Source organism: Eleutherodactylus coqui, chromosome 7 (genome assembly GCF_035609145.1).
Source record: "Eleutherodactylus coqui strain aEleCoq1 chromosome 7, aEleCoq1.hap1, whole genome shotgun sequence".
In the NCBI taxonomy this organism is placed as follows: Eukaryota; Metazoa; Chordata; class Amphibia; order Anura; family Eleutherodactylidae; genus Eleutherodactylus; species Eleutherodactylus coqui.
In genome coordinates, this window is record NC_089843.1 from 147,420,132 (window position 1) to 147,447,124 (window position 26,993).

General features: G+C 41.6%; 1 protein-coding gene across 1 annotated transcript in view; it reads left to right on the forward strand.

The window, feature by feature from the left end:
• The first annotated feature begins 1,159 nt into the window (after window positions 1-1,159).
• The window catches only part of NDNF (neuron derived neurotrophic factor), a 53,081-nt gene continuing 27,247 nt past the window's right edge, over window positions 1,160-26,993 (forward strand). The window contains exon 1 of the mRNA XM_066573806.1: window positions 1,160-1,499. The gene's annotated coding sequence lies outside the window, so the exon portion shown is untranslated. The remainder of the gene's footprint in view (window positions 1,500-26,993) is intronic.

Genomic DNA, 26,993 nt, shown 5'->3' on the forward strand with positions numbered 1-26,993 from the left:
AGTTGAACCCCCCCCCCCCCCCCCGCACCACCACCACCAGCGTACCCCCTTCCCCAGAAGAGTCAATAAATTACGCTGTTAAAGCAAACCTGGTAATTTGCGTCTTATTAAAATGAAAATAGCTATATGCAGCGGTTGTAAAATGTCTAGCGAGTGGCGAACAGATGTATATCAAGAGATACTTCACAGGCTCATTCCTAGTGATCCTAGATAAGACGCTGGATCAAACCTATATTTTCAGCTTCTTTTTTTTCTTTTGGCATTTTATACATGCCTGCATATTTTAATAAATGCACAGTGACCACAGATTTGGCTTGGCAGAACGTTTCTGAAACGGTTTGCATTTGGTATGGTGTCTGGAAACTCCACGGCAAAGACTATTTATTCAAAAAACAACTTTGTTTTCCTTTCCCTTTCCCGAGCTTGCAGTGGCTTCTTTTTCAATAAATCCTATGTTCCATCCTAAACTACACAGCTCTGAATTACTTACATTATATTCCTATGCTCATCTGTGCAGCACCCAGTGTAGGTTGAAATTGAAATGACAACTTGAGCTCAATGTATACAGATGCAGAATTAGTCATTTATTGCAGTGCGGGAAATGCATTTTGATAACTTTGCGAGATGCATTCCTTTGCAAAACTCCAAGAATCCTATCTGAATAGGGAACCGATTGACAAACACAGCTGTGCTACGCCTAACGAATTCTGCTTACATATGCAAAATACAAAATGCTGCGATGGCTAGTAAAACATGCAAAACAAACAATATTAAAATAAACAAGATCCGTCCGTGAGAGCGGGATCTGCGATTTGTTTGGCAAGTTGAGAAAGTTATTTTCTAAAGCAAATCTTATGAATCAAAACCATATAAACTGTCATGCATTCTAGTCCTGGTAACCCTTTGCAAGCCTCACAGGCAGCCCCCTCTCCCTTGTTTTTTTTTACTGCTTTCCTCTACTCCATCCTTTTGTCATTCTTTAGTCTGTGGTGCCTGCCTGTGCCCCTGTCTTTGTTTTTATAGTGAAGGTGGGCCGGGCTTCGTACCATTCAGAAAGTGAGCAGGGAGAGGGGGAAGTGATTGGTTCAGGCATCTGTACCCTCCTCTCTTGGTTGGTGGGTTAGGTGCATGGGATTTATTCACAGGGGAGGGAAAGCTCTGCGCTCTGCTATTGACATTCAGCACCAATGCACTACAGTATCAGAGTGAGAGAGAGCAGATACCTAACACACAGAGCAGAGGCACAGCAACTTTTCTGCAGAGCATCTATGCCAAGACCTACTGTACCCTCTTACCAGTGAGGATATTGGATATCAGGGCACGCCAAGAGTCTTTGTATCCATCACTTTACAGCTTTTCCCTTTACGTAAAGTTTTAGTGGGACTAAAAAAAAGTGTACAAACTGCATTGTGTCTGATTTGCTATTTGAAGAATATTTCAGGAGCACTCCGGACAACCCAAGGACATTTACGGTGACGTCAGAAGCATCTAAAAGATAGGTAAGTGGGAATTTCTCTCTCTCTAATATATATATTTATATCAGAGCTGAGTTTGCCATTGAGTTTAACTTCTTATTACATTACAATGTGGTCATTCTGTTTTGACATAGGAGTGTAAATAAACCATATCATAACACAAAACAAAACATTGTATCAATACCAAAGCCATCTAGTTGGAAAAAGTTACATAATAAACCCAGCTCTGCTACATATTATATCGGTGTCTTCTTTATGTTAACACTTTTTGTTCTCCCTGCTTTGACCGCAAATTCTTTTTATATACAAGAACAAGTTACGTTAATTAGTCCTGTCTCCAAATCTCCGTATTCAAGTGGACTGGAATGTGTTAACAGCTGACAAAACTATATTTGTGCAATTTTGCGCATCTTGGGTTTTTTTTTCTTCTTTATGAAAAAATGCAAATAAGTAAGAGGTATTAAAACCAAGAATTTAAGAAGGGATCCTCTACATTGAAATAATCAAGAGTCCCCTCTCCCAAGAAAAGCCCAAGGGCTGGGGATGTGAGTGAAGGAATGACTGTCTGGCGATCAATTGAACGAGTTAATTGGTTTCTCTAAGTTCCAAGACCTTTGAAAAGTTTCTTGCAGAGCAGACCCAGGAAATTACAGCTTTGATATCGCTGCCAGTGCACAATCAGAGCCACTTTATGACATGACTTGTAACTGGAGGAGGTATTTGACTTGTACGGTAAACTTGGCAGAAGAGAAATCTACTTGATATTATTGCATTGTTGTGGCTGACTTTGAATTTTGTGTCTTGTTTGTTTTAATAATTCAGCTTTACACTGAGGCTAAGCCTCGCTGCCTCTTCTAAGCAGATTTGTTTGTTAGGGATGAATCAGCAGGATGCTCAAGGTAGGGCTTGATCAAAAGAGATGGATTAGCAGACAAATAATCTCTTAGTACACATGTCACTGAGCAGGGAACATATGGTTGTCTTGTTTTCATAGTGTATCCCTTTACATATAGCGTTGACCTTATGAGTTGGTATGTTGTAATCCTGGGGCAAATCAATGCAGGGGTCATTTTGGCCATAGCTAAGAGTTATTTTACTGCGTACTGGATAGCAAAATGATAAAAGGGCATTATAAAGATGATAGACTCAGAGGTTACAGGCTGTAATATAATAGCACACTGGGTTTAACAACACCCCTCCCAAATAAAGACATTTTCTAAGAGAAGTCTTTGAGAGAGTATATTATCAGTTTGTTTTAATGATTTTTAAAAAGTAATCAATAGAAGCAAAATCATATTAGTGATCTGTATATTCAGTATATTCATACAACAGTCTTCTGATTTTCAGGACTACAAGGTGCATCCTGCTTGATACAATATTTGGGCTGTTGTTACTTTGTTGGTTTGGGATATAGACCTGTGCCCAGGTTTAATATAAGTAAATATCTTACCTCCTATCTGAATTATAGGTGGGTTGTAGAACATTGAGGGCACCCAGCCTCTCACAATTACAGTGGCGGAAGTTAAAATTGCCCTGACTAAATACATTGTCTACAAGTGTGTCCTCATTGTGTATAAGTGTCTCTGTGTTTGTATACATTTTAATGACATGATTGAAATTGAATTTGAAAAGGTTTCCTTCAAGAAGTTCTCGAATTTCTTCCATTTCTTAATTCCTAACCATTTCATGCAAATCCTAATCTTGTCACTAAGATCTTATATAAGTATACTCTACTTTAGCTTGATTATCACTAATTAATAGGTAAAGTTTAAGAATATCTAAAATCAACAAAACTCTGCAAAATATTCCCACAAATAACTTACATTACTTCTGGCAAAATGTATAATACTTTAGTTTATCGATTTGTGATTGAAAATGATATGTGGCAACAAAATCAAATTGTTATTATAGCAGACGTGTATTTACATTGTTGTACCAGTGACAAATATCACTTCGAAATCGTGCTGTCCTTGCCCGGCATAAAATAGGTCAGACATAGAAATTGAGTTGTGAAGGCTGATGTATCATAACCCCATGCCAGTGTCATGCTGTGCCCTTCTACAACCACTATGGGTCACTCTAGGGAAATATATGGAACGCTTTCCATAATCACATAATCTGGAGCACTGAAGTTTATAAGGGGTAAATAAGTAATGGGATGTGGAGCAGCTCCAAAAATGCTTTAACTATGAATGTACTAATAACCCAAATAAAGTCAACTGCCAGATAAATTAATTGTTTAATTGTTTAAATCAGATTTCTAGAAGCAGTTCATATATAAAGAAGCAGTGTATTTATGTAAACCACATTTCGACTCGCAGCATTTCTATTATCTGTTTTATATGTAGACTAGAAGACTAGCCAAAAAAATGTGGTTTAGCGAAGCTGAATATTGTGCATGGGATAATCCTAACCATTACGTAACTCTTTCTGTTGCAGTAAATGAGTTAATCAGGGACATGTCACCAGCTGTAAAGTGACACATTTTATGTTTTCTGAGGAGTTTGGCTTCTACTTCTTAAAAATAATAACTTAGGCTAAGCAATTTTTATCATGAATAGCTAGAAAGGATTGTGTCTATTAGGGACCTCACACACGGGACGGAATCACGCCGCAGGGTGAAGACAAATCTGGAATTCCACACCTAAACCTGCAGGTCTAACTGTGGATTTTATTGCGGAATTGCAGGCAGGTTTTAAGCCATTTTCATTTCCGCAACAAAATCTGTTGGTAGCCTACGGATTTTGGTGCGGAATTTACCGCGGCTAGTGGTGTGTCGTACGGCCTACTCTGTACCCTATGAAAGGTCCCTAAATATAGCATGTCAAAATCACTACATTTGATAATAGAACATAGCACAGATGCAACCAAAATGGCATAACATAAACTATAATCCATCCAAAATTAAAAACACATAAAAGCAACATTGTAGATGCTTACTGGACAGCAGTAAAATAGTAGAAGAAAAAGGAGAAATACTTCATAATATTATGATGAGTTATTAGATAGATAGATAGATAGATAGATATGATATAGATAGATAGATAGATAGATAGATAGATAGATAGATAGATAGATAGATAGATAGATACACATGTACTGTATATATTGATATATAATAAACTGAGCCACTTAGCTCTGCTACATTCCATAAGGAAGAGTAAGGGACGAGTAGTTGGCATGTGATGCTAATCAGTCATTAACATATGACTTTTAACAGTCCCTGGTATTTCGGTATATAGCATCTAATTTAGGTAGCATTATAACATTATCTATCTTGAAGATGAGAAGAACAGCTTATAAAGGAAAGCTTCTTTACATTTCATTGTTTGCTTAGTGCATTACTGAAACAGCGTCCATTACAGGGACGTAGGGCGTGACGTCACAGGGAGCTAGAAATAGATGTCAATGGGCATTTTCACTGTCTGGCTTAAGTTCATTTAAAAAGCATTCAGAATAAAACTGCACGCAAAAGAGTTCCCTTTAAGCTTCGCCTGCGGCTTGTTTGTCCTGGAGACGCTGCAAGGAATGAAGAAAGATGACATGCCCTTTAGAAATCCTCGTGTGGACCTTAGCACTTTATTGCTATTACTTAATCTGTGAAAATACTTCTTTGTCTATTTTGGGGAGGAATTCTAAGTTCCTTAGTGTGCTTCACGTTAGCCCAAACACAGTTTATATAGTTTACTCTGAAAACCTGTGTCTGTGCCAAGAAATGCCATTAAGATGGTAATGCAGTGGTGAAGGGGGTGAACCGTGTAGTGTCCTGGCAGCAGAGAATTTAGTCAGTATATTTTAGCATGTAGTGGACTCTGCTTTTCATCGTTAGCTCTATATCTGGGAAACTAATGATAAGAAAAAAGTAAAAGCTGCAAGAAAAGAAAGAATCACAGTGAATATGGACCTTATTAGTAAAGTAGCGTACTGCTCTGATAAGCCTAGTTTTCCTAAAACTTTGCCACAGTCTCCGAAATTTGCAATTTCCTCCTTACAAACTCTTATAAGGTTTATTTTAAGAGCGAAGCACATTTCTTGGTTTCACGTCGTTATCCATTCTTTTCTGCCCCTACATTTACATGTACAAGGTGTTAATTCCCACTATACAACATTGTGAATTTCTCTTCACAGCTGTTTTAATTGGCCTCTTCTTATTGTGGCTTTGTGTTATTAATTATGTGTTTTGAATGTATAACTAAAAACCTCAATATGAACAATATCTGGATTGTACTTTGCTGTTTTCCCATCCAGGCAAAATGTATATGTATGTAAATATCAAGTTCTAAATAGGAACATCCCAAAAATTAATTAGCAGGATATCCCTGTGATTGGGACCAAAATGCATATTTGAAAATGCTTCCTTACCTATACTGAGAGATATTCTTTACATCTTTATTCACTGGATCACTGGAAATTGACTAGAATAGGTCTTCCATCAGTAACTGTTAGTAACTTACTGTAACAATTAGAGATGAGAGAGCGTACTTGGTAAGGACAGATACTCGAGCGAGCTGCCCGCTTGCCTGCAAAGATTTGGGTGCCAGTGTGGGTGAGCGCTGTGTTGCGGGAGTGAGCAGGAGGGAGCAGGGGGAAGAGAGAGAGAGATCTCCTGTTCTCCCCCGCTCTCCCCTGCCGCTCCCCGCCCCCCGCTGGCACCTGAATCTTTTAGGGCAAGCAGGCAGGTACTCGGTAAGGACAATACTCACTCGAGTATCTGTCCTTACCGAGTATGCTCGCTCATCTCTAGTAACAATGTAATCATATTATTCAGATATGGTTTCAGATGAAATGTCTTCCCAGGTACTTGACGGCTGTTTCCTTAGTTGCTCTACCATTCCTGCTTTTCTGTATGTTTAGATACAGTATACACGCACTTATATTTGGAGGCTGTGGCATTGCAAGATGACGACTACTGTATCTCTGTACTTAATCTCATTGTAATATAGTAGTCACTTTGCTAGGGCAAGTATAACATCTTTTAAGGTGGCCATAGACATTATACTAAGGTCACCAGCATCCTATGATTTTGGTAAGACCAATTGCCTATCCAACAGTTAATATGTGGTCAGCCAATGCTCATTTGGCAGATTTCTGGGAAACAAAAGGTTCAGGTATGTTGAATTTCAACTTTGCACAATCATTTGTTCATAAGGAAGATAAGCTGCCACTAGGGGTGTCTGGCAGCAGCTTATTCCCCTCTTAATATTGAAAAAACATGCACACTTGGGGCGAACCGAGTGTGCATGTGTATGGGGGAGATTATGAGGAATAAACCCCATTTACATGGCCCAATGATCGCTCAAACGACAGTTTGAGTGACAGCTTTGAGCGATCATTTTGCATAAACTATTAAGTAGCTACTCAGCTACTCAAGTACCAATTAAGTGTGCAAATGAAGCCTTCACTGAAAGCAGTTAATAGGCCAAGGGCTATTATCTTCGCTCAGATCCTTTGTTCTTCATGTAGAAAAAATGCTATGGAAGACTGCTGATAGGGCTGAACAACGATTTTTAGGTTGGACTGAATTTAATGATCAGCTAGCAGCGCACGATGGGTGCACATTTAGATGCAATGATTATCGCTAAAATGATCACATTGTAGCGATTTTTTAGCAATCATCGCTCCATGTAAATGAAGCTGATAGTTATTGAAGGTGTCTGTCCACCTTTAACAATACTGGTAAGTTTGATGATGAAGTCTTCGTGTCTCTCCCTATGAATGACATACTATAGATACAGATTTGACTGCCTTTTTGTCTCTCCCTATAAATAATTGAGGTACAGATAGTAATATGTTCCTCTCTTTATAAATGATTAAAGCACATACAGTACTACACCCTCCCTCCCACTTAATTTAATTGAGCCACAGACAGTACTAGTTCTAGTACTAATTATAGTGTCTCCCTATAAATAAAGTAGGCACAGCTGGTACTACTTTCTTGTCTCTCTATAAATTATACAGATAGTACAGATATAGGTATAGATAGTATTGCCTATCTGTCTCTCCTTATATGATAACCATGCTAAAGTTACCTTTACATGGGACGACTGTTGGGTGTACAAGCGGCTGACTGCTGTCCCAGTAACTATCTCTCCTGTGCTTTCACATAAGAGAGATAGATGCTTAGTGAATGGAGGTGGAGCGCATGGAGCAAGATCTCTTCTGGCTGTTCAGAGTGAACAGGCAGTCATTCAAAGCTTAATTACTTCTGTTAACACTGAGTGAGAAGTCACTCGCTTTGTTTCACTGAGCTGAAACAAAGCGACTGGCGACTACTGAGCGATATTTTGCTCAGCACCCTTTTGATGGCTGTGTGCACACAGTAGAGTTGAGCAAACGTACTCTGCCGAGCTTGATGCTCATTCGAGTATTAGTGTACTCGATGGTGCTCGTTACTCGAACGAGCATCAAGCCGTGTTCGACCCTGCCCCAGTTTTTGGCTCCTCCCTGTTGTGACATGCCTCTTTTGGCCCCTCCCCGCCGCGACGCAGCGCGTGTCAATGGGAAATTTTTGGGCTGGCAGGCAGAGAGAGAGAGAGAGAGAGAGAGAGAACATGAACCAAGAAAAAAAAAAAGCTCGGGACCCGGTGTCCCACATACAAAAATGCTCGAGTCTCCCATTGTAGTCAATGGGGTTCGTTACTTGAGTAGAGCTCTCGAATTTTCCGAAAAGCTCGACTCAAATAATGCGGACCTGAGCATTTGGGTGCTCACTCATCTCTAGTGCCCAGGATTATCGCTGAAAATCACTGTTTCAAGTTATTATTCAGGCCATGATACCCCCCACCACCACCACCCTGTAAAGGCATCTTAAGCTTCTCTCATCTGTCCACATAGAACTAAGCAATTAAAACAGGAACTTCCTATTAGAGAAAAACTGAGAACCAAATAAGACTGCTAGGTTTAGTAACAAGTATTTTATATATTAAGTGCATTTCAATATAAATCGGCCTAGAAAGGAATAGGACTTGTTGGTCTTTAAATGGGCAAAATAATTTCAAATGTTGAAAACTATCCACCTGTGACAAACTTTGGTCTAGTTACAAAAGAGACTTGATTTGCATTTGTATCGGGAAATATTTGTTATCTGCATTGTCCTTTCTTCTATTATTTGTCTTGTTGAATGGGCGGCAGCCTTCCTACAGGATGCACAAGAAATCTATGTTTGCTCTTTATGCTTGCCATGTGCTGCCAGTACTTTGTTTAGTCAGTGATGATGAAAGGCCATGGTGGATCCTGTACACTACAATTTGCTTAGTCGTTAGTTAAAATGATTCAACGTGTAACACCTATGGACATCATGATTCCCAACCACATAAGATGGGTTTTGCAGTTCTACATATAATTATACAAAGAATGGATGAGTCAGGGCCTGGCGTGCATGGTAGACACAAATATGATTCCTCTCTTGAACTAGAATTCAGTTGGAATAGCTAAGAGGTTACAAGGATGTTTTTTGTGCTGGATGTACATGTGTTCCTAGAATACAATTTGCTTGTAAAATATAGTCTTAGTTCAGCCAAAGTTTTATCATTTAAAGACGGTTTATGTAGCTGCCCTCTCCACATGTCAGATATTCATCTATAGGATCGCGGCTGAGTAGACGCTGATATTGTGTTGTGCACCTGGACTAAAGAGTTGACTGAGTGGATAACAACGAAATATGTACAAAACTACATCTTAGGGTGCATTCACTTGGGCGAGTTCTGTCCGGAACTTGTGTATGTTAATAAGTAGAGATGAGTGAGCATAGTCATTTAAGTCGATTTACTCGAGAGAGCATCACCTTTTTGAGTACCTGCTGGCTCGTCCCTGAAGATTCGGGCGGGTGCAGGGGGCGGCCGGTGGAGCGGGGTGGCTGAGGACAGCAGGGTGGAGAGTGAGAGATATCTCTCTCTTTCTCCCTCCCGATTTCCTCCGCAACCCCCTGCTCAACCCCACGGCCCCCCCGAATCTTCAGGGACAAGCCACCAGGTACTCAAAAAAGGCGATGCTCTCTCTCGAGTAAATCGCCTTAACGAGTATGCTTGCGCATCTCTATTAATAAGGCTGAGCTAACTTGAGTCGGTTGGATTCTGCATGCAGAAGACCCGCAGCGGATTCCAGCTATGAGCCCGGCTGGCAAGTAACTGAATTGCCTATGACCACAGAGGTACGCAGGCAGTCATGTGCAGTACAGGTTTTTTTTTTGCCTGTTTGCATTTCCCATGCCGTTGCTTAGTGATGACACGGATACCCGCAGCTCATGTGCAATGTAAATTGTATATGGGCTGCGGGTCACATGCCTCTATTAACATCAATGGAGGTTGTCTGCATGGATTCCACAGTAAAGTAGAGCATGCTGCGATTTTTCTTCCGCTCGCAGAATACACAATTCATAACCGCAATTGGGAAGGAAAATGTATGACTTTCAATGCCCACCTTTCAGTGTGGATTGTTCGCACTGATCCCGATCGTGGATTCCGCAATTCATATCCGATCATGTAAGACCAATTCTCATGAGCAATTTTTCGCTTGCTGCGATGCTGTAAAATTGAAACATCTCTGCATGTGCTATTTTTGGGTGATTCCACATAAGGAATCACCCATTATTTCCTATGGGATCTTTAAATAAATCACAATGCAATTGCATGCAACTGCAATGTGACTTTTGTCATTGAAATCTATAGGAAGCTTTTTTTACATGTGTGAAAAACACGGGAAAATCACAAGTTCATAGATGTGAGGCGATGCATTTTTTAAGCAAAAACGCATTGTGCTGGCATCCAGAATCGCAAGTTTACAAGTAGAGATGAGCGAGCATACTAGGTAAGGCGATATACTCGATAGAGCCTTTTTCCAGTACCTGTTGGCTCGTCCCTGAAAATTTGGGGGCGCCGCGGGAGTGAGCGGGGGGGTTGCAGAGGGGATCGGGAAGGAGAGAGAGGGATCTCCCCATTCCCCCTCGCTGCCCCGCGCCTCCCCCGACCCTTGAAGCCCCCCCAAATCTTCAGGGACGAGCCAGCAGGTACTCGGAAAGGTGCTCTATCTTGAGTATATCGCCTTACCGAGTATGCTCGCTCATCTCTATTTACAACCATTAAAAATACCGGGCAAGACAAATATAACTCCAAACGAGGTTCCGAATAACAATGTAAATAGAGCCAAAGCAAGGGCCTAAATAGAATTCATAGAGCTCCATAGCTAAATGAGATCCCCCCCCCCCCCACACACACACGCAGGCAAATGAGACAACAAGAAAGTTGCAATAATTAAAGGCGTAGCTAATAATGCCATATATCAGTGAACCTACATAGTATTGCAACATAGATACTAGAAAGCCACTAACTTGTTACTCCATACAGAAAGATACAATCGTCTCGCACCTGAGTGGGCCCACTCAACCTTTGGACTTCTCTCCAGCTGCTGCGGCTGCCATGTATATCCTGTCGTTACACAAATGAGTCTAAGGTTTACTAAATGAAGGTTTCCAACCACTAAGTTGATATGAATGTTAACAACTGATATTTAAAATTCTTATAAAGCATTAATAACCGGAGTGGATGAAGTTTTCAAAAGAACATTTGAGTTCCTTTTGCAAGCATTTTCATTTCTCTTGACCTTCGCCTAGCATAGAGGTGAATGGAAAATAACTGAAGGTATAGCATGTGGTTATGGATCATCTACCTAATTTGTGTGTTCTGCATATACAAGACATGTCATCTTCTGTTACATGCACGTGAGGAATGCTAGCATTAGAGACAGTGTTCTGCACTGTTTAGAGCATTATTTTGAGCCGGGATGTAAAGGCGTCGGTTACATAAAATGCTATTCTTAAGCGGATTATTTAGCAAAAGGAATTCATTAGATGAGTGATGCTAAAATTCCTGCATTTTACTCTGAACTATATCACAGCCTACTAGAAATGCTTGCCAGAGGTTGTAATAAAGCTAGAAATTCTAGACATCTATGGTGGTGTTGCCTTTATTGTTCATGGTATAAACTGTATTAAAACATGAGGGTCATTTCTGTCTATTTAGTGGGCTGTAGTGTACAGATCCTAATATACAAACAGATATGATCAAACAGATGATAGAGATGTGATCTTGGAAACAAGACCATATGAGATTATTTATATTATGTTTCCTTACAGTCCCACTGAGGTGTTTGCTCTTCAAAATCAATAGTGATAAAAGAAAACAAACAAAATTATATATATATATATATATATATATATATATATATATATATATATATATATATAATTCTGTTCTCATATTAAAATCAGCCTTTAAGCTATTAAGAGTCTTATATAATGCAAGCAAGTGATTATTATTTTATGTAATTTCATCATTAACCCCATGATGTATGCCCTCCAGCAGTGGGTTTGTATGGAACAGGCCTGGGAGCCAAGTTTGCTCCATACGCGCCTCCTGTCAGCTGTCTTTGACAGTTGACACCTACCCACAACAGTCGTGATCAGCATTTATGCCAATCATGGCTGTTAACTTTTTAGATGCTGCTGTCAGTTTTGATAGCAGCATTTAAATAACCTGATTAGAGTTCGGAGTCCTGAACGTCCCTTCCCCCCATTCCACCTAAACAATGAGATTGCCAGGTGCCATTTGGTTGTCGTAATGTAGATGGAGATAAGAAAAAGAAGGGTGGAGCAAAATCCGTATGGTTGTTCAGTGAAGAAAAATTAATATAGAGATTAGGAGGATTGTGACAGTGGTTGAGGGGACGCCTACCTGATAACGCACCAACTGGGTGGGCGTGAGTGAACAGAAAAATTAAAACAAAGATTGGTGGTGATGGCGCAACACTCTAAGCTATACACTCTATACATTTCTACCTATTAAGATGGGCATGTGGCCTGTCTTTATACAATGCTGGCAGAAATACCATACACTGCAATATTGAAGTATTGCATTATATTATTATATGGTATGAGTGATCAAATGATTGCAAGTTTAAGTCCTCTATGGGGTGTAAAAGAAAAGAAAAATTAATGGAAATAGTTTTTTTAGTAATGTAAAAAATCAAGGATATTAAAAGTTTTAAAAAAATGTAATTAAAATGGATCGTAAATTTGTATTTTTGTACCACGAGTCGTCCCACAAAAAACAAGCCCTCACACAACCCCATCGTTGGAAAGATAAAAAAGTTATGATGGTCTGAACATGGTAATAGAAAATATTTTTTTAATAAAAATATTTTATTTTTTAAAATCAGTGCAGCAAAAATAAATAAAGGTGGCATCATTGTAATCCTACTGACCCCCAGAATAAAGTTATCATGTCATTTTTGACGCAGTATGTATACCATAAAAACAATACCACCAAAGATGGCAAAATTGAGTATTATTTCTATTACACTTTACTTAAAGATTAAAAAAAAAAAAGTTTTAGTACATTATATGGTACATTACATAGCAGTACTGAAAAATACCACGCGTCCCATAAAAAAGCCCTCAGACAGCTGCATCAATGGAAAAAAAGCGAAATATGATTCCTTAAGGGGTTAATGCAATTGGAAATGTAAATTCTGCAATTTGACACGGCCCATAATTGGCAGAACAAGTAATATATGCACTCCAACAAGCAATTAAAAGTGGGTGTAGCCTCTGTCTGTAGCTATTATAAGGCCCGCTATTCAGGTTAACATATGAGAAGGTAACTTTCTAGGTTCGCCTCAGGGCACAGTTATACTGATGTGCAGCTCAGTAAAGCCTTAAGGCCCCTTCACATGTCAAGTCAATGTGGATGCGCAAATGCGTGCGCAATATGCTAGGAGATGCGTGAAACATTGCGTAATTGCATGAACATGCCTTTATGGGCACAGAAAGGGCAATAAAACACGCTGATGCACACGCAAAAAAATTGTTTATTCCACAAATACGCAACGTTCAGGTGCGAGCAAATATGCGTATGCTTGTGTGAAGCGGGCAGAGATGATTATTGTCCAAATTCTCACTGGAAACAGCCAATTTGGGCAATAACGGGCCTGTTTACATGGGGCTGCCAACAGGGCACCGAGCATGAAATTGCTCATTTGTAAAAGTGGCTTGATTTTTAGAAAAGCTAAAAACCAAGTGACTATCGGGCCGTGTAAAGAGGAGCAGCTCAATGTTTGAGTGACTCCTGTTTACTGTCAATGGAGGCAGGGCCGGCCGGAAGGATCTTGGTCCGCCTCACCTCTATTCACTTGAACAACTATCGCTTCTGTGTAAGCGCAGGAGTGAGAGTCGGGTAACAGTCTGTAGGACGCACTTACACGCCCAAAAGTCGTTGCGTGCAGGGGGACCTTTAGGCTTCCTTCACACGAGCGACAAAGTAGCGTGATTTTGTCGCATTGCTACAATGCTACAAATTGCATGTATGTGAAGTCCATGCTTTCCTATGGGTTCCTTCACACATGCGATGTTTTGTAGCATGTAACAGCCCAACATAAAAACCTCGCGGGTCCGGCGATATGCCCGTGACACACAAGGTTTTGTAGCCCATGTTTCTCTATGGAGCCTTTCCTCTCTGCTGCATCGCACAAAAACACAATTTTCGTGTGGTGTGATGCAACTTTGACAGTAGGAAATCCAATAGCCAAATCTCAGCCCCAACTGCAGGGAAAAATAAAAAAAAAACAGATACATCAACTTAGAAGCGCTCTCCGACACCGCCGCAGCTTCTCCCCGGGTCCTGGCACTGCTTCTCTTCTTCTGGCTGGGGATTGAAAAATCCCCTGCCTCCTGGAAGCGCTGGCTGTAATTGGCTGATGCTTAGCCAATCACAGTCAGTGCTCGATGAATGGCTGTGATTGAACCAATCACAGTCATTTATCGAGCACAGGCTGCGATTGGCTAAGCGTCAGCCAATCACAGCCAGCACTTCTAGCAGCCAGAGATTTTTTAATCTCCGGCCAGAAGATGAAGAAGTTAATCAGTGCCAGGACCCGGGGAGAAACTGCTGCGGCGCCCCAGACAGCGCGGGAGAGGTGATGTATACTTTTTTTTTTCTTCAGCTACAGCATATTTTCGGGGTAGGGCTTATATTTCAAGCCCCCCCTCGAAAATCCTTGCATGTGATGCTACAAAGTCGCACAACTTTGTAGCGTCACATGCGACTTTGTAGCATTACAATATCCCAGTATTGCTGCAAGAAAACACAGCGATATCGAATGGTTCGGCAATGCCGTATCACCCGTGTGAAGGAGGCCTTAAGCAGAGATTTAGATGTTATCTCTATTTCAAACAAGGGTTATTGCATTCAGACATGTTTAGAACAGCTGAGCTAGATGTGATCAGGGGTGTAACTATAGGGGATGCAGGGAATGCAGTTGCACCCGGGCCCAGGAGCCTAAGGGGACCCATAAGGCCTCTCTTCTGCATAGAGGGAGCCCAGTACTATGAATAAAGCATTATAGTTTGGGGCCCCGTAACAGAGTTTGCATTGGGGCCCAAGATCTTCAAGTTACGCCTCTGGATGTGATGAGTGATAAATCTATCCATTACATCTTCCCTCTGCCGCACATTCTGGGGCTGGTTTGCTAAACTATAACTGGTGATCTAAAAGTAGCATTTATTTGCTAAATTTAAAAATAATTCATTTCAAATCCTGAAGGTCCATCAGAAAGTGATGCACAAACATTACCCAGCCGCTGCACAGGCCTTTACTTACTACAGATGTGTCCTTCCTTATGTTTCTTATTTTCTCTGCAAATCCTCAGATATGTGGCAGGAGATGAGCAGCTTTGTGTCCGGACATGTCTATCCTATATCCTATATGTTTCTATATGTGGCCGCCCAGTGATTGTGATGTGAACTGCAGTGTGCAAGGGTTTTATTAGCATGTCACAAGAATATACGTCAGGAAGGGTATAGTTTCTCCTTAGGGAGAGTACCTAGAAAGTGTGAAGAGATTTATAAGGCCATGCATGCTCCTCTGGGAAATTTCTGCAAATGGTAGATGGAACAATGCCTGTACAGCACCACCTATTAGAAGACAGCATCCCTGCAAGTGAATGTCAGATCTTTTAGCAAGCCCTGTAGCAGGGACTGGAAATATAAGCCAACGCCAGAGTCTTCTCCAGAAGGAAAAGATAAACCATGTACAGACTGACTGTTTGAGACTGACCAGTGTGCCGCAGGTTGCTGGCTTGGCTAGGTGAAAGGCCTTTAACATATCCAGAAAGGGTATAGTTTCTCCTTAAGGAGAGCACCTAGAAGGTGTGAAGAGACTTATAAGGCCATCCGTGCTCTTCTAGAAAATCTATGCAAATGGTAAGATGGAACAATGCTTCTGCAGCACCATCAATTAGAAGGCAGCAAGTCAATGTCAGACACTAACTTGCAGGAATGCTGCCCCATCTATAGGCCTCCCAGCAGCCAAGCCAGAATCTCTCTTTCTCTCCCCCCCCCCCCCCCTCCGCCCCGAGCCTGCTCAGACAAGAATGCAGTTACTGGAGCCGAGCGTGCTCGCTGATCTTTAAACAATACCCTTTCTGAACCGCCTTCTAACAGGTGGCGCTGTAGAGGCATTGTTCCATCTTCCCATTTGCAAGAATGTAGCCCTGTGGAATAAGTTGGCGCTATACAAATAAATATTATTATTATTTATTATTGAAGTTTTTGCAGAAAGGTAAGAGTGCACATCTATACAGAAGTGTTACATCAAACAATAAACTAAATTTACAGTCCCATAGGGATCTATGGTACGGCAAGTCCAGTTCAGTAGGTCCACGGGGTCTACATTCAGTCATGGATAGATAAACATGAACTTTGAAAGAGACCTTATGCTAGAGAAGCCATAGCTTAGACCCCATAGCTGTCCCTAGTCTACATATAACACTAAACACGATGAATAATGTGAAGTAACCATATAATAAACATAAGCACAGCCGTTTGTTCATATAATGGAGCTTTACCTGCATTTATTTGTAATCAGTGTTGAAGAATATACTGCATATTATCATTTGTGAAACTAATGCTAAACAGAGGAAATAAACAGCTCCGCAGCTCAATGCTTCTGCTTTTCGGTAACCTCTACAGCTGTCGTATTCTGAAGAATTATGTCTTTAATGGAGTACAGCTCATTTCCAGCCTGCTACATAAATGAACTGACATCAAAAGCCTGATTTGATTTGTGGAGTGCCAAATGTGAGGCGAGGATATAGCTGTTCTCCAGAACACTGACTTACAGCCACTTTTGTCTACATCCAGAACATGCCTTCACACGGCTACGAGCAAGTACTAGAGAGCTGTCACTAGAATAACTTCACAAACTTTTAATACATGGTTTATGGGGAAAACAATTGTAATTAAGAGATTGGGAAAGTGAAATAAAAAGTTTATTTAAAATTGCAAGATCCAATTCTAGGACTGCACAGAGTTCTCATATATTGGGATTAGAGATGAGCGAACGTACTCGGATAAGCACTACTCGTCTGAGTAATGTGCCTTATCCGAGTACCGCTGTGCTCGTCCTGAAAGATTCGGGGCGCTCCGCTGCTGACAGGTGAGTCGCAGCGGGGAGCAGGGGAGAGTGGGCTGGAGAGAAGGAGAGAGAGATCTCCCCTCCGTTCCTCCCCGCTCTCCCCTGCAGCTCCCCGCTCCGCAGCGCGTCCCGAATCTTTCAGCACGAGTACAGCGGTACTCGGATAAGGCACATTACTCGGACGAGTAGTGCTTATCCGAGTACGTTCGCTCATCTCTAATTGGGATACATTGGTTCGCAGGTAAGAATTTCATACAACACTCAACAAGACGAAGAAAAAAACAAAGCTGTATGCAAGTTAGTCCGGCTGCACATGGGCGGATTTGCAAAACGGATGTCCGCCTCCAGATTCCGCAGTAAATAGCGCCCATAGCATGCTGTGTAAACATGCTTTTTCTTCTACACGACTGTAAATCAATTACAATTTTCCGCTCGTGGAGGAAAAATCACGGCATCCTCTATTTCTGTGTAGATTCCGCATGGATGGCTTGCATTAAAGTCAATGGAAGTCGCCTGACCCGCGCCCCCCTTCCATAATGACATTGCATAGTGACGATGTGGGAAAAGCCAGGATTAAAAAAAAAACAAAAAAAAACTGTACTGCGCATGTTCGTAGACTCGCTGTGCGGACCATCCACAGTACAGGAAGTAGTAGGAAGTTATTAAATATATCGAACCTAAAGAGAAAAACTTAAGAGCATTGTGTGTATACCCAGCTTATCAATCTATAATCAAACGATGATGTCAGCCATCTGAAAATCACACTCAATATAACACAGTGGAAAACTGACAATATAGAAAATACCTCATAGGTATCTAAAAACCGACCAATGGTCTTGAAGTTGGCGAACAATTCAGGATATATCCCTCTAAAGTAAAGTAGATGACACATCGCCACCACGAATGTTTGTGGTGATCAACTCCAAACCCCCACCTGTAAACCTGTTGTCTTCCCTACATGTTTGTGTAAAAAATGTGATGCCAAAGCTTTGTCCCGTGTGAGATCCCATTTGGCCAATGAAATATGATAAATGCCATGAAACTCCGACAGATATTGCGCTCACCAATATACAATTTCCCTCATGGATGCGAGGTGTTTTTGTGTTACGTAGCAATCCTCCACCTCAGAAAAGAATATTTTTCATTGATTTCAATGAGTAAGCATCTCATCGCACTCGCATACACCTCGCATGCCATGCCGGCCCCATTAGAGGCAAGGGGTGATGCGATGCTTTTTGAATGAACGCCCAAAGATAGGACATGCCACAATTTCTTTTTCCGGCACTGCGATGCGATACGGGTAAAAATTGTTCATGCATATGACTCCATTCAAAAGAGTTGAGTTCTGATTGTGCGTCTCGCAACACACAAATTTCTTATGATTTTCTCAGCCGAGTGAAAACAGCCTTAGAGCTCTTTCACACGGGTGTATTTTTCATTAGTAGTTTGTCAGCTAAAACCAGGAGCGGGTCCAAAATACGGAAGAAATGCAAATCTGTATATTCTACTTTCTCTCTGTACGTTCTGCTCCTGGTTTTGGCTCACAAACTACTGCTGAAAAATACGCCCATGTGAAAGAGCCCCTAGGTCGTTTATTTTTTTGTTATCAGGAATTATTTCTTGAGTTCCTAAGTTTTAAGGTGGATGGAGCACATAGATATAATTTGTGTTGCCTCCTGTGGCGGTGTTACACCTATGGAAGTCACAGTAGAACACAGTATCAGCGTTTGTGATGTGCCAGTACTTCCTACAACATCACCTAGTCAGCATACTATTACCATAAACTGTTCACACTGATAACAATATCTCAATGGTAAATATTATTTTGTATAATAAAGTTTATATAACTAACAGGAAATGATCTGAGCTCTCGCACATCCTGTTTGCTCTGCTTGGAATTTCTGTGTTAGAAGCAGCTGCAGCAAATATGAGCAGCAAAACCAATGGAAGTGCCTCTATAATGCAATATATATATATATATATATATATATATATATATATATATATATATATATATATATATATATCCTTTAGTTTGAACAGGTGAAAGGACCTGACAGCAGGCTTTTGGCAGAAATTTCTGACTGCTCATGACAGCGTTTCTTACGCACTCTGTCATGCGCAGTCGTCCTTTAATTTTTTTAATGCACGTATTACAAGCAATATATATATGCAAGTGTGAATGGAGAAATTAAAATAAATATACTTTTAATGACTCTAATCACCATGTATTATGCGCACGTTTATTGCGCGCGTAATAGGCCGGTCTCACATAACCTAGTTTAAATTGCGGAATCTGCGACCTGCACGGACAATCCGTGGTATTCTGCGATCTTTCATAAAAATAGAACATTTGCATGTCCGCTTACAGGGGTGGCCAGCGATTGCGATTTCCTCTCGCAGAAATCAAATCGCAACATGTTCTATTTTAGTGTGGATTTCACACGGACGGCTTCCATTGAAGTCAATAAAAATTGTCCGACCCGCGGCCCTTCCATACTTGACATTGAGGATAGATCATGGGTACCTGCGTCATTGCCTAGCAACAGCATGGGAAACCCAGTGATTTAAAAAAAGAAACTGTACTGCGCATGTCCGCGGAAGCTCACTGCAGCCATCCACAATACAGATATTGAAAGGTATGCGCGGCCGCTGGCTGAGGACAGGCTTGGATTCCAGTGGGCTACCGCATGCAGAATCAGACCCGTCCATGTGAAACCGGTCTTAGTTTTATTGCTAGGATCATGTAAGTAGTATAATAATAGCACTGTTGGGTAGGTTCCCTTTAGGTTATGCAGGCAGTATAGAGGCTGTGAGTGGGGGAGCTAATGAATTATATTGCAGAGTAAACTAGGGGTTCTGTCACAGGTAGTGGTCGCTGTGTAAGGAGGGAACATAAGCTGTTAAACCCCTTCAGATGTGCCTGCCTGCGCATGGGTAGGCTTCTATATGTTCAAGGACCTTCAGAGACAGAGGTCACATGTATCATGATTTTGTGGCTGTAGAGTAAAAAGGACCCCATGCAGGTGTGCTGGGGCTGTGAATGGAGATTAAGCCCTGACCCAAGTGATGTCATGGCGGACCCATAAGCTATTAGAGTGTGTGTGTTGCAGATCAGAAGGAGCCCAGCAGCAGCAGATTGAAAGTGATGCAGAAGATGTGGGAAAATGCAGCTGGGAGGTCATGTAACAGGGATCGGTGACATAGCAGCAGCTGCCTGAGAGGGGCAGCACAGCAGGCTGCATTTGCATCCTTGGGGGTGGCCAAGGGGTTGAATGACCAAACATAAGAGGGCCCTGATGATCAAGGGGGTCAAAGCTAAAGGAGCAATACCAGACAAAGGTGGACAGGTCAGGCCACTGGGACAAAGGACCCTGCAGCACATGGGAGGAGAGAGAGTCTTCCTCCCCACAGTTCGTGACATCACGGTGGTAAAGATGGAGAAGCCCATACTCAGTGAAGCGGATGTCAGCAGTTGTGTAAATAAACTTGTCCCCCCGGGACGCTGTTACGTGAAATCTCTGACTAGGGGAGGGAATGAGGACTTACCGTGACTATGAAAGTGTTAGTGTAGTGAGATAATGGCACCATGTTGGATATTTATGAAGACTGTAATGGTGCAGAAAGGCACATGGTAGAGAGCAGCATTGTATAGTTGAGAGACATATGGGATGCGACATATGTAAAGCCACAAGTTTATTAATGAGAGAGACCTAAGTGGTTCAGACATCAATGACGTGGTGCTTCCTGTGTGTTATGGACGCAGCTCCTACAGAGCCGAAGGGGTCTGGGCTACAGATGATGATGTTTGGGCTAACGGGCATGTTACATTTAAATAGACAGACGCAGGCATGAAAAGGGAGCACAAGGAAACGTGTACTTTGCTGCTGCCGAGGAGGAGGTAGAGAGGTGACGTATGCATTGGTGGGTTACGCCAGTAAATGTGAATTACGCTTTATTATGGTATGTATAAAAGATGTTGCGAATGGACAAGGCACTCGGTGATGTCACTATACACTGGTTAATGATTTATGGTAGATGGATTTGGCTCACAGGAACCATGTTAAACTGTTCATTTTACTGGGGAGTTTTTGATTTCCTCTGCAGTTACCATTACAGGCAACGTTTAGTGTTTACCATTTCAAAATGAATCATTATCCATGTAACATGTGGTTGCAACAGGTCTGCAAGGGCGAGAACTGTTGAGCCCCATTCAGATGACAGCATTCTGCTCCAGTATTCAATCCCCGTATGGTTCAGGTAGCCGGCTCAAGGTTGACTCAGCCTTCTATCCTTCCAAGGTCGGTAAAACGAATACCCAGCTTGCTGGGGGGTAAAAGATGACTGGGGAAGGCAATGGCAAACCCCCCCGCAAAACAGTCTGCGAAGAAATCGTCATGATGTGACGTCACCCAAGGAGTCAGCCATGATTCTCTGCTTGCACCAGGGGACTTCACCTTTTACCTTATTTGTAAGCCAAAAGCCATAATGAAACTTACACTGAGAAAAAGTATAAGGAAAACATTTGTATCTCTTCTGTATTTTGGACCCACTCCTGGTTTTGGTCTACAAATACTGATGCAAAATACTGACCAAAATGGAACACAAATGATGAGTTCTCCTTCAATGGAAGTGTTCAACCAGAGGCTGGACAAATATCTGTCTGGGAGGATTTAGTGATCCTGCATTGAACAGGGGGTTGGACCTGATGACCCTGGAGGTCCCTTTCAACTCTACCATTCTATGAAATACTGCTGTGTGAATGGTGCCTTACATTGTAACAGTGGGATCTTATACTAGCAATAGTGTGCCAATCTGATTGCTTCTAAAGGCCCTTTTACACACAACGATTATCGCTCAAAATTTGCTCAAAAGCCATCTTTTAAGCGTTAATCATTGCATGTAAATGTGCCCATCTTTCACTTTTCTGCCAGACGATGATTTTCAGTTTAGCATGAAATCCATCCTTTGGCAGAAGAGATGATAAGAAGGACTGCATGCTGTGTTCGGCTGTGAGGAGCCCTGATTACATTGTCTCAGCTGTCAGCCCCATGGCAGAACAAAGGGAATTTATTCAGAGAACAGCGGGTGGTCTGTTTCCTGATTACAGCTCCTAGGGGCTCACAGGCTACCAATTGGTACTAATAGGCATTAGTACCAAGTAGTAATTTATGCAAAGTGATCGCTCAAAAGCCATCTTTTGAGCAAACATCTGTGTATGTGAATGGGCCCTTACTCTCTTTTAAATGCTTTAAGAAATTCACAATGAAAATATCTTTAGCAAATTAGCAAATCAACTATGTTATATATGTACTATTTTTAAGGTTACATAATGTACATTGTACAATATATTGATAAAATTTGCATGCTGATACTGTATGAATTTTTTTCTACATATATATAGCTCTTCCAGAGAATGAACAATCAGTAATAATAATCTGCTTCTGCCCCGTTCATTTATAAATTTGTGGTTGGTGTTCTATCATGCTGAGTATATTTAATATCAACGTGTACAGATGTAGTGAAGTTTAACTTCAGGCTATATTTGCACAGGTGACTGTGATATTGGTCTGAGAAACTCAGACCGATATCGCACTCTTAGGGCTTCTTCCAATGACCGTATGTGGAATTGCGCAGCGAAAGAGGTTGATTTGCGCATGTATTGGCACATAGTACTCTACTTTTTGTACATGCAGAGCCTTTTTACATGCGCATGCATAACACCCTGCCCTGATTTAAAAGGCTATTCAGCCTAATGAGGTCCAAATGTTTTCTGTTTTTCATGGAATTGTGCAGTGTATTGTGCTTTTCGTGCATATTTTCGCACCTCTGCGCACCTCCCGTAGACTTCCGTGGGGTCTTTGCTGAGCAATACGCAGAAAAACAAACCCATTGACATCAATGGGTTCTATTGTCCGCTTATTGCACGCATATATTTTATGTGTAATATACCCTCACTGTGATAACTTTCTAAGTGTGCATTTACATGTCAGATGATCACTCAAAATTTGCTGAAACGGCAGTTTGAGTGACAGTTTTGAGCGTTCACTTTGCATAAGCTCTTAAGTAGCTAATTAGCTGCTTAAGAGTTTATTAGTGTGTAAATGAAGGCTCCCGCTTATACAGAAGACAGCAGGAGTGCTGACTTCTGTATACAGCTGCTTTGTTTTTGGAGCGCTTAGCTGGTATACAGCTGAGCGCTCCAAGCGGGGTATGCAGAAGACAGCTGGAGCCCTGTTGTCTGTTTACAGCTCCTTTGTTCTCAGAGCTTTCAGCTGGTATCCCACTGGGAAGTCCCAGCGGGATACCAGCTGAAAGAATCCTATCAGTGCCACCCGCTGAGAAAATCAGCATGCAGCACTGATAAGGCTCATTGCTCATTTCTAGCATGGCAGTGCATTTAGACATTTAGATGGCTTTTGAGCGAATCTTGAGCGATAATCGTTGTGTCCAAATGGGCCTTAAGACAATTTACCTTATCTTAAGCCCCTGAAAAGCTATTGTTAACTTACCTTAACAAAACAAAAGTAATTGAAAAAGCTACTGAAAGGCTAAACAAACTGCAGCACAGAAAGTTATCTTGAGGCCTTAGTCAGACGGGCGTTTTTTCGCGCGATTTGCGGATCGCATGACGGATGCGCATCTGCAAATCGCGTGACCGGTGCCCGAAAATCGCCCGAAAATCTGCTCCTAGCCGCGTTTCATTAGAAACGGGCCGGAGCTGTCCAGCGCATTGCATTCAATGGAGCCGGCAATACAGCCCGCTCCATTGAAAGCAATGCGCTGCGGGCGAGTGTGGGATGAATTGTCGGGAAGGGCTTAAATATATAAGCCCTTCCCTGCAATTCATCCAGAAAAGTGTTAAAATAAAGAATATATATATACTTACCTGCTCTCGGCAGCCGGAGTTCCGCGCGGCTGGCCTGCAGTGGGTGTGAAGGGGGTGTGAGTCAGACCTGCCCCCTGATTGGCTCAGCGCTGCAGTACGGCCGCACGGAACTCCGGCTGCCGGGAGCAGGTGAGTATGTATATATTTTTTATTTTAACACTTTTCTGGATGAATTGCAGGGAAGGGCTTATATATTTAAGCCCTTCCCGACAATTCATCCTGCGCTCGCCGGCAGCCCATTGCTTTCAATGGAGGCGGCTGTATTGCCGGCTCCATTGAATTCAATGGGCAAACATCGTTCTTCTCTGCCACAGCTGTTACAGCTGTGGCAGAGAAGAATGATTTGTCTTCTATATGTTCTCAATGGGGTCGGCGCTGCTGCCGCCGGCCCCATTGAGCGCATATAGAGAAGAGAACAGGAATCGCAGATCGCAGATAGGTGCGATCTGCGATTTCTGTTCTATAATTTATCGGACGAGCGCATAAAAAGCGCTCATATGTCCGATACCATTGCAAAGCAATGGTTTTATAAAATCACCGGACGCATGCGCATGTGCAAATCGCGGCAAAAAACGCCCGTCTGAGTAAGGCCTAAAAGAGTTATTCCAAAATTACTTTTAGATTTTGGGATAACCCCTTTAACCCCTTAGTGACCAGCCTATTTTGTGCCCTAAAGAGCAAGTGATTTTCATTGTTGTATTGCAAGAGCCATAACTTGTTGATATAGCCGTATGAGGACTTGTTTTTTGGGGGCAAGTTGTATATTTTAATGGCACCAATCTGGGGTACACATAATGTGCTGTATGAAGTTTATTATATTTGGGGGGGGGGGGGGGGGAGGGTGAAGGAAAAAATGTTCTGAAATTCTACCATTGTTTTGAGGTGTTGTTTTTACATCGTTCAACATTTTTTGGAAGATGAACAAAAGAAAATTAGTAATTCTGGCGTTACTTTTAAAATTATTTTTACAGCGTTTATCATGCCAGATAAATAGCAAGATATTTTCATTGTCTGGGTCATTGCAAGTCAGGAATACTTATTATGTGTTGCTTTTTAATTTTTAAAAAATATTTTATCCATTTAAAATGTGGTTATGTGGAAAAAATAATGTGCATTTTGTAATCGGACTATTTTTTTCTTAATTGAACTTTTCTTGACATAATCTTAGTCTCTGAAAGATGCGACCATTCGATCACTAGGAAAGTACACTGCATTACTTACGAGTTAATTCTACTAAGCCTATGACATTAGCCTATTAGACTCTGCAGAGGCGGAGTCCAATAGGCTGAGTTACATGGCAGACACAGAGGCCTTTGTCAAGCTTCCGGCTGCTATGGAAAACCATTGGTACCTTATAATTGCATTACGGGGTGCCCATGGGTAACAGAAAGAGCCCCTTCTCTGTCATCTGCTTACATGCTGCTTTTATTAATGATTGTGGCATGCAAGGGGTTTAACTGCCATGATCTGAGGTCTCTTTTCTCCTGGTAGTTAGAGCAGGATCATGGCTGTCAGTTTTCAGTCAAACCACTGCTTTAAAAAAAAATGCATGTGCAAGTTTAAAGCCCATTAGTGAGGTCAGTATTGGCTGTCACTAAGGGGTTAACATGTTAGGAGACAAATATTACTACATTGGTATGACTTTTAAACTTTACATAACTTCATAAAGTTATATGTTCAAAGTTATCCAACAAGTTTTATCCTCTGCCACGTCCGACTGTAAATGTGAGAATGTATTAAACTCAACGCTGGTGAACATCTGTCAGCCAGCGCACTTCAAGACAAGCCAGTGTGAAACATGTTAACAGATTACTTATCTTCCAGGCTCAAACATTCGAGTTATTTCCATTGGCTTTCATATCCATTCCTTTGTGAGATGAAAGGTTGTTGCTTCTTTGTCAAGAAAATAGTTTTATACAATCTGCCACTTCTGAAAATATCCTACTGTAGTCCAAGTGGGGGCAAAACAACAGCGCAGAGCGCGGTTCGCGGAAATCAAAGCTCTGCGACCTGTCATATCTCCATAGCCTTCAAGGCTGCTGTGTGAGCGATTACTCAGAACAAAATATTTATAGTATTAGCAGAATAAGTTGACGCCTAGATGTAGCAGAGTTGAATGCATCAATGAGAGAGATCTGAGTTTGTTATTTGATACCGGTTTGCATCATGTATGAGGCTTTTTTGCACACAAATCAGTGGATTTTACTGTACTTTTTGCCCATGCAGAGCATGTTTATTTGCAAACAGCAAACAAATGCATCCCAATTTAAGTGGCTATTTAGCCTAATGAGTTCAAGATTCTTTTTTCACGTAATTGCGCAGCATATTGTGCCTCTATGCACCTCCCATAGACTTCTATGGGGAGCTTTGGTGAGCACTAAAGCCAGACTCACATGAACTGGTCGGGCTTCGCATGCAGCGGTTTCCATTTGTGAACCTGGCCAATAACCCTGCGTACGGAACTAACCTGCATTTCGATTGACCAAGGAGCCTCCTAGCGATGATGTGGATACCCGCAGCCCATACACAATGTTAATTGCGTATGGGCTGCGAGTTGGACGCGCCCATTAACTTTAACAAAGGCTGACCGCATGGATTCCGTGGTAAAATAGAGCATGCTGAGATTTATCTTCCCCTCGCAAAACACGCAAATCATATCTGCGAGTGTGAAGACAAAATTGATAATATATGGCTTTCAATGCCCGCGTTTTACTTAGAATCATTCATGCGGATGGCGAGCATGGATTACGGAATTCAAATCCGGTCATATGAGTCCGGCCTAAAATAGAGCAGGTCCTATTTTTTTTGTATGCATGAGAACTGGACGTGCAAAAAAAGAAAGTGCGAACAAACCCATTGACTTCAATGGGTTCTATTCTCTGCATATTGTGCACACAATTATCAATTCTACCCGTGTGAAGGAGCCCTAACCATGTATCGGTATTATTTATTTCTTGTCATGTCACATCTGTCCAAAACTATACTCTACTGTAATCCGGTAGTAAATCTGATACTATTGTTACAGCGGTGTACAGGTTAGGGTTGCAGAGGATGCAATCATAACTGAGTCTCCTTTCCTGGGGAGCTCCATAGCTATCGGAGAATAGCTGCACCACAAGGGGCAGTCCGTTCTCCATGATACTTGATACTAATTGCAGAAAAATC